The 13,580-nt window shown below is 44.7% G+C and overlaps 1 protein-coding gene across 4 annotated transcripts in view; it reads right to left on the bottom strand.

The window, feature by feature from the left end:
* mid2 (midline 2) overlaps window positions 1-13,243 on the bottom strand; it is a 104,046-nt gene extending 90,803 nt beyond the window's left edge. For 2 of the 4 annotated variants that reach the window (XM_078102011.1, XM_040173963.2), the window contains exon 1: window positions 12,917-13,243. The gene's annotated coding sequence lies outside the window, so the exon portion shown is untranslated. The remainder of the gene's footprint in view (window positions 1-12,916) is intronic. The other 2 variants (XM_078102012.1, XM_040173964.2) reach the window with 1 other exon arrangement.
* Between the last annotated feature and the right edge of the window lie 337 nt (window positions 13,244-13,580).

Raw genomic sequence — 13,580 nt, forward strand, 5'->3', positions numbered from 1 at the left:
AAGACAACGTGAAATCCTAGAAGGCATCCGGCCTGGCCAGATGTTCAAATCAGCAGTATCTTCTTTGAGTATTTCAAAAGAAATCCACAAACTAGAGTGAGCAGATGGTTGAGCGGCGCGTAGTGAGGCTTGAGATGTTCAATTAAGAGCTTAAACACAGCATTTTTATCCGGGTGGTTGTACGTAATGAATTCCCCTATTTCCTCCATCATAAGTTTTGTTATATTGGTGTCTGGAGGAAGTTTCTTACGTAACAGAGATTACAGTCAGTATCAGTATCGCTGATAGTGTTGTGATGACACGGTGTCACCTGTTCTAAAGGTAGGCCGCATGTTTCAAATTCAAATGTCAATGGTTTAAATCTAGTTTTTGGTCTGAATGAACTCCTGTGAAATAAAAAAATGACGAGATTAGTCCATTTTTAATACAATTAACTGCCTCTGACGCCCTCTGAAAACACACATGAGAAAAATATTCCATCAACCACCCAAAGATGGAAATATTCATCACTTTCAAACCCAATTTCTCATCTGCTGGATGTTTTTGTGCAAAAAAACCCAGTGCATTTCTTTCCTGACACATTGAAGCTGAGGACGCTTGCTGCTGAATCACAGCAGGGCCGGCTAGATTGCTTTGATCAGAACGGAGGGGAACCATGTGAGAGAGAGGAAGGCAAACACAAAGAGGCGAGGACAGAAGGGCAAAGGACGAGGATAGAACCCGGGGATGGAGGCGAGATTCATATGTAAAAGAGGAAAAGAAAACACGCGGGAGACGGAAATACACGGAGACTAAAGGCGATTAGATTCGGAGAGGAGAGGAGAGAGCATCCCCATGTGTGGACAGGAACGCTAATCCCCAAACATCCAGCGGATTAAGTGCATGATACAAAATGCATGTTTATGAGGCACGGCCCCCAGATGAGGAACAATCTGCCTCTCAGGGCGCTGGCACAAACACATTTGATGATATGAACCGTCAGCACGCACACACAACTGTTGGTAATGTCATAACTGTGTAAAGTCATTTTTTCACAGAACTAAGCCACATGGGTTTATTTTCAGCTCATTTCGGGGCAGCACACACACACACACACACACACACACACACACACACACACACACACACACACTTCTTACATACTCGGATTTTGCTTTACAATACGTGGAAAATCTCTAACGGTCCTCTTTATGTGACACAACTAGTCATGTTTGGCAGTATGAGAGAGAGAGAGAGGCAGAGAATGGACCTAAAACTCCCCAAGAGTTATGCATCCATAGTGCCATCTAGTGTCTCCTGGAAAACACACACACACACCAACAACACCTGAGATTGCAGCTGCGATTTATGTCTCTAATGTAAAGCCTTTGCATGCAGCACATTACAGGAGCCGACAATAAATAAAGACATTGAAATAGTTTCCTTTTAAGATCTTAATTATTGGATTGCTTAACAATAACCTCATGGGCCGTTATGAGAATTGACACCAGATCCACCAGGTGTGGAACAATTGCACACATCATTTTCTCAGATGCCGCTTAAGGGTGCACAAGAGATGAATAAGAGATAATCGAGTTTCAAATCATAGGAGAATAGATATGGAAGGCGGGTGTAACGACTTTGAAGAGCGAGCCATGTGCAGTTTTTATAAGGGATTATTACTAATAATGAACAACAATCTATTAGTCAAATGATTCATAACATAATTAATTATGAATAAAATCACTCATTATTTCCTGTGTTTCGTAATGATTAAATCGATCATTTAATCAGATTAGTTATGGGCGTTGTTTAAATATTTTAAACCCGTTGTCATTATATATATCATCAGTTGAAACAAATATATGTTGGATGATTGGACCAACCACCAATAGAGCAGCTATATATATTTGGTTCACCTCACTAGTGTTAAAAAAGGGAAAAAAAGGAAAGAAAAGAAGGAAAATATCTTTAAAGCATCTTAATAGTGAAAAGTAAAAGAGGAATAAAACATCATGCGTAATGAGACTGAGGGAAAATGTCTGGCTCTCCATTCCAATTACATCTGCACACGGTCCCGTCAGCTTCTCCTAGTGATTCAAATATTTCCGTTCCTGTCAACCGACATCTCGCAAACCGAGAACGCGTCTGTGAGGATCTAGGAGCGGTCGTCTCCGTTTCCACTGGAACTCGACAGGCCGCGCGTGACTGCAGCCGTTGTCCGGCGACATCCATTATGGGGACGGGCCTCTGCGTGGGGGTACGAAAGGCCACAGCTTCGCACGTCTGTGAGTGTGCACACAGTGGAACTGCTGCTGAGGATATTGAGCTCATGGGGATGCCCACTGTGCACTAAACGGTCCCTCACTCCCCATCTGTCCTCCGATCAGTGTTGTCCCTGCAGCCGCTTCGTCTCCCCCGCGCTGCTTCAATCTCCGGTGTCCACTCCGCTCATCTTCATCAGTCCCTCTGGGATTTAAACGTCTTTTATTGGTGGACTGTTTTCAGCCAAGTTGAAAGCCTCTGGCACCGAACGTCGAGGGCTGCCTGGGATTACAGCTCTATTTCTGGTACAAGGCCTCACACTTCTCTATAGATTTGGATTTTATTGTTAATAGCATTTTCCGTTGAATATATACTTAAAAGATAAGAAGGGAAAGTGACTGGTGGTTATTATTGGGCAAACAGGGATCACATGTAAACGTGATCGATATCGTCTATGGCTTCATTATTTCATTTTTTTCCTCAATACCTTTTCCTGCAATGACATATTTTATTGATGTTTTCAGGTAATAAGCCAGTCTTCATACTGGTGTTTCTTCACTCATGAGCTGGAACCCAAAACTGGGTCACAGAGTTTCTGTGGTGGATCTCATAAACAGACCCGATTCTTCAGTTTAAAAAACTCCCATCTGATTCTGCGGTTGAATCTCAGTTCCATGCTGTAAGCCCTGAGCTATTTCACGTTCGTCCTGTTCTCCCTTGCGTCGTTTTCTAGAGCGTCTTGAAAGAGATTTCCAAAGGTGTCATTACTTATTAGCGTCTCCCTTGTCAGGAGAGTTCTGTGCGAGGGATAGAGAACAGGGGCCTCATTAGAGGAAGCAAACAACAACTGCTTGTCCAATATTAAATCTCAACGTTAGGATAAATGGCAGCTTTCATGTCTGTTTCCTCTCCTATCTCAGACCCTCCGTCCCATGTTAACTGCATTTAGGAAAAAGCTGAATTGTGTAATCCGAAGGCAATGAAAATGGGAAACAACCTGAACTTAGACGTACGATGACTGAAGGGTTTACTCAAAGTTTGACACTTTCCATGAACATGAACGGCGTAAATTGACACAGATCCAGATTTACCTCTTCCGTTCGTCAGCAGAGAGACTCACAGGGAGGATCGGGGCTCCGCCAGCGATCGTACAGATATCCACTTCTTTTTATTTGCCAAGGGACACCTCTGGACATCCAGCCGGTGACAAGAGATGCCCGCTGATATTATGTTCTGTCCACCTGGAGTAGCCCACCGGTCCATTCAGACACAAGACGCTAAGAATCAGATTTAGAGTTATTTTTTATAGTGCGGATTACTTGAGTAAGGGAATGTCACCCTCAAACGAGTTAAGACTTTTCTGAGAGTTTCTGAAATGAGGCCCTCTGCATCTCTGGAGGGTTGGCAGGGAACACAAAAACGCTAATTCAAGAATAAAAGCATCTCGTAACACCACCGGGGAATATTTCAATCTGTCACTGCAGGAAACGGAGACAAAAACACGCTTCAAAGAGAGGATGGTGAGGAAATATTATCCGAGCACTACATCAACATCTCAATGCGACAAGGAAGACTGCGAGCCACTACAGGCTGTTACAGGAGAGGAGAACAACTGGAGGGAACTCGCTTTTTTATCAATTCAAGTACATTCAAATGATGCTGAGTATTCTGTAAGAAAACACTCACTCATCACAAAGAAAGACACGTTGTAAATAATTTGACCGATTTTTTTTATATTTATTTCAACTGTTTTTTTTTCTTTTTACACATTCTGAACCGCACTCAATGAAAAAACAGTGCTGAAACAACCATGAAGAATATAATGAGGACTCTTCCAGTTTAACAGCATAGATGCTTTTCATGTGTGATTTTTGTTACTCGAGGACCAAATAGATGACTTTGGAATGTGCTCCTCATCCGCTCTCTTAGCCTCTAATTCTCTCCAGCTTGGTTTATTTCCCAACTGTGTTGTTCCCGTTGTTACCTAAGGACACGCTGACTTCATCTGTTGGATAGTTGCTTAAGAAAGAGAATCAACACTCAGCGTTTCCTTTGTGGGCCGTTTCTCTTTGATGTGAGCAGTTCTACTCACTCAAATGAATTAATTAATTCAGGCACTTTTACTCACTCAACAAATTAAATGATTTAGGCAAATCCCAAAATATTACCTCAACCCAGAAAAAGCTTAAATTCAATATAGATGGTCAATCCTCTTAATGGAATCCTTTGAGAGGTCTTTTTATTAATCCTTATTCGCTTTTGTGCTGAGAGATGAGAAAATGAATTGGTCTTAAATCTGTACACTAAATATAAATCTACAGCCAAGACACTGCTGGCTTATTAGGCATAAATAATAAAAACAGGGGTAGCCTGGCTTCAAACTCAACCAGAACCCAGGGAGGTGAAACTGATCCTTGTATGCCGTAAACAAGTTGGATAAAAAGGCAGAAATTGAGCTTCACAGGAAATATAACCAATGTTACCTAATGATAACTTCGTAAACGTCTATTCAACAAAATGCACTCAAAATTAGTTGACTATAGTCTACCAAGAGGGCGCGGGTTGAGTATCTCCTCAGCTCTGTGCAACAAAGAGAAAGCTCCTATGAAGGGAAGCCTGATGGTTCTGTGAGAAGATGTAGTGCTGAGCGAGGGGACAGAGAGACCACGCTGCCTCCGAGCGGCACTTTGATGCAAAGCAGTAAGGATCTAATTACAGGGCAGTGGGGGCCACATACTGCAGGGCAGCTCCACTTGAAGAGAGCAGACCAGGTCCCTTGGGAAAGACGAGAGAAACTCGGGCTCTGACATGCTGTCCGCTTCTCTTTCCCTTGCTGTCATTCTAAATGGAGTCGCTGTCCGGCACGATAGACATCTTGATACATCTGAAAGTCCCGCGAAAGGCAGAATTATAATTCAGAGAGGGGTTCTCAGAGAGGAAAAGCGTGGCTGGGAAGAGTCATTTTAAGAGAGAGCAATCATATAAATACAGTAATACAGTAAGTACCATTCATTCAAAGCGCTTTAACACAACCCAGTCGTACCAAACCTCTGAAAGGGAAACACGCAGAAACCAACATTTCTGAAAATTTAAAAAAACAAACAGCTGCACTTCATGAGGGGAAAAATCCTAAAGTAACGTAATCCAGCAAATCATTGACAGGTTGATCCAAAATAAATTGTTGAATGTCTCTTGTCTTATAACATATTTGTTTGTGCAAATTTCAAAGAGTTTGTCCAATTATACGTGATCGGAATTCTGTGTCAGTATAAAATCCCCATAATGTGATTGTTACTGGGCATATTTAATTAAAGTAGTCTGGAATGTACAGATAAATAAAACAACAACAATAACAACAACATTAGATTCAAGCACCACAATAATGAGGCAATGACATAAGCATATGTGTGTCAGGTGCCAATGCAATGTTTTTGGCAAAAATGTCTACATTATATAACCTTCAAAAAAAGAGATTTCAGTTCAAACCGCAAAAAAAGCTTTTTCAGTCACACCGCCTGCAGGAGAGAAGATGAACAGGGACGCGGAATCTACATGGATATCTAAGCATATCGCAAGGAAAACAGCCTTCAACCGATCCACTTGGCTCTGCACACCCAGATGTGAATGTGTAACTGGTGACATTCTGTACTCACACAGTCCACGGTGCTGCGATGGAACTTGAACATAAAAGGCTTTGCGTCATTATCGCGACCCATTCAAACCAAATCATCACCATCACCATCATAGTTCTATAATTGCATGCATTTTCCCAGAATGCTCTGCCTGCACGGGCTGTGCGAGATTGCTTTTTGTTTTCCCGAGGATACGCTTCCTCTCTCGTTGGTCGAGGAATTTAACCATGTGAGGGGAAAATGATGCAACCGTACGAGTCTTTGTTTTGTGCGTGAAAACAGGAGGAGGACCAGAGTGCTGCAGCTTGTCCCGACCTCTGACCTCTGAGAGCAGATCGATGGTCAGAGCACGCTTGTTTGACCCGACCAGTCTGAGATCCTCTCCCTAAAGCGCTGTCATCTTTCATTTAGAACATTCAATCAATTATGATTTAAAGATTTAAACAGAGATCAGCGTCTTACATCCAATACTGCCCAAGAGATACTCCCCTCTCTGCCGCCCCCAATCCCATCTTCAAGTTTCACCTACCATGCTTATTTCTTATCAAAAGGTCAACCCTGTAGTTCTTAAAATAAAAGCGTTGATCTCAGTAATAAAGCCCTCGAGTCCTATTGAGTTTTATGGAGTCACTGTATCCGACTTGATTGTATGATCCTGCAGCTCAGCGCTGAAGCTTTCAGCGCTCTCGTGTTGAGTCTGGCAAAAGTGTGAAAAGATGTCACATCAGGTTTGCGGAAGGAGAACTTTCTTAAACCCCCCCTCCCGTTTTTTTAAGTAAAAGTTCTATTTCTGTCAGCAAGTCACGCCAGGCCAAATCACTACCTGTGTAAACGCTATGTTGTAATGCTTAATTGAAAACCAATAATAATGCACAGAATGTTTTATCTTTGGTTCTGTAAATCTATCTTTCATTTCCATTCATGAATGCAGTGTGCTCGGGTTGGGAAATTACAAAGCGGGGAACGTTGAATGCATCTACGCGGCCATAATCATGCGAGTACGATCATCTGATTACGTGGAATACAAACAATACAGAGGACTCAGATGGCAGATTATAAAATCCAGTTCATCACCCCACTCATGGCTCAAAATTCAAAGAAACTATTGGACGCAGCGCCTCATTCGTCAATGTAAATTCACAACACAACGGGTGGAGATTCAGAGGAGTGTCAGTTAAACGGGATGGATTGGTCGGGCAGCTGTTCTGGCAGCTGAATAGGCCGAGGTTAAGCTATTAGCGCGGGTCAGTGAAAAAAAAGAAAAACGGACGTGACCTTCTAATTTAGCAGCGTGTGCTTGTGACAAATTGTTTCTTCTCTCTGTGGAACAAATAATTATCATTCCTATCAACACAGCAGAGGACACGTAACGGATAATCTGGCCGGAACTTGGCAGCAGCGCGTGGAGGGCGGGTAGGGCCTGCAAGGGAGATGATTAGAAACTCCAAAGGAAAAGATTTAGATCATGTTTGTAGGCAGGTGTGTGTGTGTGTGGAATTATATGAATAAGAAAGAGGTGCACAATTAGCGGGAAAGGGCGAGGAGAGAGCAGCAGGAAGGGGAATTGAGTATGCTGATGCATGTATATGGAAACTGTTACGCTGCGCTTTGGCAGCAGAGGTCACAGAGACAGTGAGAGGTCATCACAGTGAATTAAGGAGAGACCGTCTGCCCTCCTGTTGGGATGAGGAGTAGAACAAGTGGCAACAGAGGACAACCAGAGGTTGCTGTCATCGTCCATTTAGCTCCCACTTAAGCGTCGGAGACCACGGTTGTGTCTCAGGCCTGTGCAGAAAGTCACTAATGACCTTAAGGTGCTGATACATCAGCTTCTTTAAAGCGTATTGGCATTTTAGGTAAATTGCTTTAAATTCATTAATATTCTTCCTCCACAGATGCACGACGCAATTTGAAAATAAACAGTCCAAGCCTCACATAATATAAAATACACACCGTGCGCTGTCAGAAGAAGAACACTATGAGAGACGAAATTTGCCTAGAAAAAAAACGTGCCCTTTCAAAAGGAGAGAATGAGCAAGCAATCATCAGGTACAGAAGCGGTTGCGAATGAAACCCTTTTGTTTCCTAAATGGCAGCCGAAGGCCACAGGTGCTTTATGATGGTCGTTGTTGCTTATTTCACGCTGTCAACATCTCTGCCTCCCGTCGTTACTCTTACGGAGCTTCACCTTCCCTGCTCTAAATGCAGCACATCGCTTTGGTCATGCAATCTGCCTCTAATGAAATCATCCCGGGGACATGGGCAACGGCATCTTGGGTTTTCGACTTCGAGTCATTCCGCTGCTTCCGACAATAGAATCCCAGATAACAACAACAGCACTAAAGTGACATTACACATTGAGATATACTATATATTTAACATTAGTACTGAGCATATATAGATGAAAAGATTACATAACCATGTTTAAGTCCCGGATTTTATTGGCTTTTGTGTTGGGGATGATGACACTACCTTTTGATATCAAATATAGCTTAATCGTAATTTTTTTTCACTTTCATGTATTTTTCTACTAAGGCAGTAACATCATTACTGACCACTGCCATTAACATCACGTGTGTGTGTGTGTGTGTGTGTGTGTGTGTGTGTGTGTGTGTGTGTGTGTGTGTGTGTGTCCAAAGGGTAAATGCATGCACATTGGCATGAAGGGCACAGAGTAGGCAGCCGTCTCCTGAAGGAGGAATGCGTTTGAAAAGAGCCTCTCATGACCCGGCTTGATCTCGCCCCTTCATTCTTCGGGGGGGGGTGGGGGGGGTTGCATGTGTGTGTGCCTGTGTGCCCACGCTCCCTGTTGGGGGATTTGCAGATCTGCCCAACCGCCCCCCTCCACCCCCCCGAGGTTAGGACTCTACTCCCACCAATGGCTCACAGCGCCAATCTGACGGACAGCTTGGTGCAGCTTTTCTGCCGGAGGAACCCGCCCACCAGCGAAGGTCCAAACACCTGACGGCCCGACAATCTTATCGGCCCTGTGATGACAGCCGAGAAGCTGCTGTCCCCCACGCCTCACTCTCCGCCTCGCAGTCTGACTGCTTGTTGTTTGTCTGCCCAACACTGGTGACTTGTCGAGACTCGGCTGCAGGAGACAGTTTGACAGACTGTTACGGAGACAAACTGCAAGAATGCAGTTGATTACGCGCTCTTTAGAAAGAACTCGTTTGATATAATCAGAGCATACTGTACACATTCACATGCATGTCATTCACATACCGTTCAAGGGAAGACAAGAGGGGAGAGAAAATTGTTAATTATGCATATGAAAAATGCTTCAATCTTGAGGATTTTCGATAAATAAATGTCACCATCTATTGCCAAATAAGAGCAACACATTTCCTACTGCTGCAGCTTGACATTAAAGGCATTTTTCTGGCAAAACAGAGGTTTATTTATTTCAAAGTCACAGGAAATGGAATGGGTTTTTCAGTGAGTTCACCATTGTCCGATAATTAGTATTATTAAGTACTTCTACAGAACAAAACAATGGTTCCTTTCAGATGAACACCTGCGGGCTACACGCTGCCCACCTCAAACTTCCCTTTTACAGAATTATGCCGTAAGCGGCATTAAATTCACAGAATGTAGGAAAAAAAGCCAAGAATGTCCCGATTCCTATTTTAAAACAACACACAGTTCTTCTGCTCTTCACAGTATTCTGGGCCATGTAGAATTAAACCACTTTAAAGCTTGATCCGATTGAACACTGACTCACTGTTGCGCTCCTGATTCATACCACTAACAGAAAAATAAACTAAAAGAATTTCTTGCCACGTCAATAAAAACACCCCCACAAGCCATCTGCCTTGTTTCTTCCTCCTTAAGGGGCAAACTGAGCCTTTTGAGCCGGGACGCCCACTCAACAATCAACAGTCCAACACAGCTTGAACTAGGTGACCCTCATATAGAGCTGGGCGGGACGGCCGAAAATCCATGTCACGGTATTTAGAAAGATTCTGGCGGTGTGCCGGTAAATGTTTTTTCCAAGTAAACACCTTAATTCATTGACCCCCAAAAAATGGCCGCCGCTCACTGGCCAACTGGCGCTGGCGAGTTGGCTAGTTAGCGTGTTAGCTCGTTAGCTTGATAGCTAGTTAGCGTGTAAGCTCGTTAGCTTGTCGTGTTGCCGCCAGAGGCTCGACAGACTTTGCAGTACAAATTGTTCATGTGTCACTAGCTGTTGTGTCGTGGTCAGTTGTTGCGGCGTAACACCAGTATGAACGGTTCGCGAGAAATTCACACCGTAAGGAGATTGAATATTAAACCCCCGATGAGCGCGGTGCCGACCGGAGGCAGTGATGTGTCCCGGCAGAGGAACGTGCGGTGCTGTTGACGACGGTGTCGGTCGCAGCCTTCCCACCCAGGGGACACGCGGTCACGCGGCCTTAATTTCCCATCTTTGGGGTCAGAAATGTATCTATAGACACACACCCACAATCCCCACAGGTGATCCACGCGTGCAATAAGCCGGCGGCTTAAAGGTGGCATGTAGGAAGGCTGTAGAAAACAGCATTTAGTTACATATAATGAAATCGCATTATTTTGGAGGGGAGATAAGGATTTAATTCACTAAAAATAGCTTTTTATTCTTTGCCTGCATAATCTGATGTATGACAAAGGGTTCTCTGCGTCATGTGACACATTTGCATTCTTCAAAAGTAAGAACATTCGCTGGAACAGAGATGCACCCGCAGTGTTTCTGGGTTTCACATCGGTGCATATTGACACAGTGACGGATTTTGCTGTGAACAACGATAACTTTTTTAAAAAGGCAACGCTATGGATTCACCCGAATCTGCCTGTACATGCTAACGGCACCGCGGTTCCACATACTAAAGTGCATCGCGAAAACATGTAAACAAAACCAATCGGCCAACAACATCCTCATTTCACAGGAAGCTGGACTTGTATCTGAAAGCGCAAGCCGAGCCCCCTGCTGTGTTCAAGAGGCTCCCCGTGAAAGCATGGCTGAGAGGCTGCCTCTCAGAGAAATGCCTCATTCAGACTCAAACTGGCATCAGCTGTTGGCAGGCAGCCCGGAGTAAAAAAAAAAAAATAAAAAAAAGAAAATCCCTGTGACGGGTGTCCTTTCTGGCAAAGTGATCTGTGAGGATAAAAGGATTAAAAAGTACCGAGAACTTCCCTCGGCAAACAAAGAACGTGACCAATATCTTTTGAAGATTAACTGTGGTGACAGGGAGTGAGAACAAAACTGGTATGGAGACATTTCCCGTGTCCATTAAAGAGAGAAAATGACGTCTGCAACATGATAAGAATATTTATTTCTCATCAGTCTACTACAGGAAATCCCAAGTAGGGCCTGTAATATTTCAACCTTGCTACCATGCATTTTAAAACAAGAGAGAAATCACTATTTTGGCACAATTTTTGGACAGTTATATATAAAAGAAATAGCAAAATACAGAGTAGAAGTTGATGCCAGTTTGGACACACTTTCTCATTTAATTGAATGTGTCCAAACTTCTGACTGGTACTACAAGTACATCCGAACACAGACACCTCCTGTAAGTCCCGACGTCCTTCTTAAATTCACTGGGGTTTTGCAGAGGTAAGACGTAAACCTGCTTGAGGCTGCAGAGAGCCCCCCACTGTGCAGTAGGTGTACACATCTATTTTTGGATACCATTGCAGCTGCACCATCGAACACAGAAAGGCAATCCTTTGTCACGGCTAGAATCATCTCAGCGCGTAGCTGACGCCGCCTTTCCCTTGGGAAGAAAGCGCTGCTCGTCATTATACCCTCTTCATAATTATCACCCATCCGACGGGGAGGGGCGAGCGTGGACAGCCAGGCAGCCCCCTGTAGATGCGTGATGAATGAGGGTGTCAGCCGCATTCACCCAACTAGCGGCTCTGTCTCCGAGAGGGTTCGGCCCCATGAGGCCCGTCTCATTAACCACAGTGATCAGTCCTTAACCAGAGACGGAGACAGAGGAGTAAATGATTTTCTGTGAGACGTGAACCACCATTTTTCTCATCGGTAATATCAGTGCATGAAAAAGGCCTCATTGCTGCTTTCAAGGGTGTTTGACTTTGACTAGAAATCATTTCTTTAAGCCCGTTAGTGTCTATTTGAACAAATAATTTGTTATTTAATAGTTTCATACTGCACAATTTTGAGAAAGGGACAAGTAGGGGCCGACACTGAAACCCCCACAGTCTCTCTCCCAATTGTTTTGTGTGCTGCATTATTGATGAGGAACTGACATCCTACACTCCCGGTCTCAGTGGCTCCACTGTCACCTGCAGCACCGTCTCCACAATCCCCACTCTGACACACTGTCAGGGCCACAGAATGAAGTATCGTGCCCACGGGGTACTGTGTGGGATCCCATTGTGTTCGCCAGTGAGTTCATGGTAAAGTGCTTCACTCTATTGTGACGCTGTGACATTGTGCTTTTTCATAATAAACTTAAAATCATAAATAATAAGAACACCGCTTACGACCTCCTGTAACTACTGTGTGTCAAACTGTTGCTGGGGGCGGCATCAGGGCCGTGTGTGTGTGTGTGTGTGTGTGTGTGTGTGTGTGTGTGTCTGTGTGTGCGTGCGGTCAGGTCAGTAGCACAACAACTCTGTGATAAAAATAATGGTTCCAGGAAATTGGGAAATACTTTCAGCAAACCTCACAATCATCTAGTGCAGCGTGAACCTGCTGCTTGTGATGGCAACATCCTCCAGAGCCCGAAGACAAACTGTCAGTCACACTCTCAACAGTTCTCCTCTGGCTTTGAAGGCTGCAATTAAGTGAGCTTGAAATGCACAAATGTTAAATCCGTTACTTAATGCACCACATAGGAGGGAGTTAACAAGATCACAACCTCAGGCACGCACTTATTCTTCTCATCGTGCGTGAGCAGCTCATAGCGGCCGATTATCACCTTACTTTGCAGCGTGCGCGCACACACAGCCGGAGCGCACGTTGGTCCCCCTAAACCCCCCCACACCCACACACGCACACACACACACACACACACACACACACTGAAGAAAGGAGCGCAGCCTACCTCGGCTTGGCCGTGACACCTCCGCTCGTCGGCTTGGAGCAGTTGCTGGCAAACAATGTGACGCTCGCGGTGCAAAAGAACAGCTGGTGAGCGCAGATGTTTATGGACGACTGAGGGGATTCTGACGCGCGGTGCGTCGGATGAGTATCACGCGCAACACGGAGGCGTGTTTATGGCAACGCCCCAAAACAGAAGGGATCCGGTTCAGATCGCCGGTGGATCATTGAGGCGCGTTAACGACGTTGCTGTCCAACTTGGATGTGCGTAACGGGCGCGCTACTCTCTCTCTCTCTCTCTCTCTCTTGACGTGGTGCCCAAACTGGACACGTGATCAACCCAAGGGGGACGGGAATAGCTCGAGTCTCCCCCCCCCCCTCACGTCAGCAGCTGTGATCGGTTACGCCGCTACCGTGCCCGTGTGTGTGCCCCTACACTCCGCCTCCAACGCCCCCCCCCCTTCATCCCACGTGGCCTCACGGTGTCGCTGTCATGTTTAGCTCAGGATGCGCTGTATTGATGTTACCTGTGTGGAAATGCACCAGTCACATCGGATAATTAAGAAATGTGTGATTAAAACTCGCTCTGCAACATTTACATCAACGGAACAATCAATTATTATTCTCGTTAAATAACACCAATGTTTTCCCCCCGAACTCCAACTTTG

This window comes from Gasterosteus aculeatus, chromosome 4 (assembly GCF_964276395.1).
Source record: "Gasterosteus aculeatus chromosome 4, fGasAcu3.hap1.1, whole genome shotgun sequence".
Taxonomy (NCBI): Eukaryota; Metazoa; Chordata; class Actinopteri; order Perciformes; family Gasterosteidae; genus Gasterosteus; species Gasterosteus aculeatus.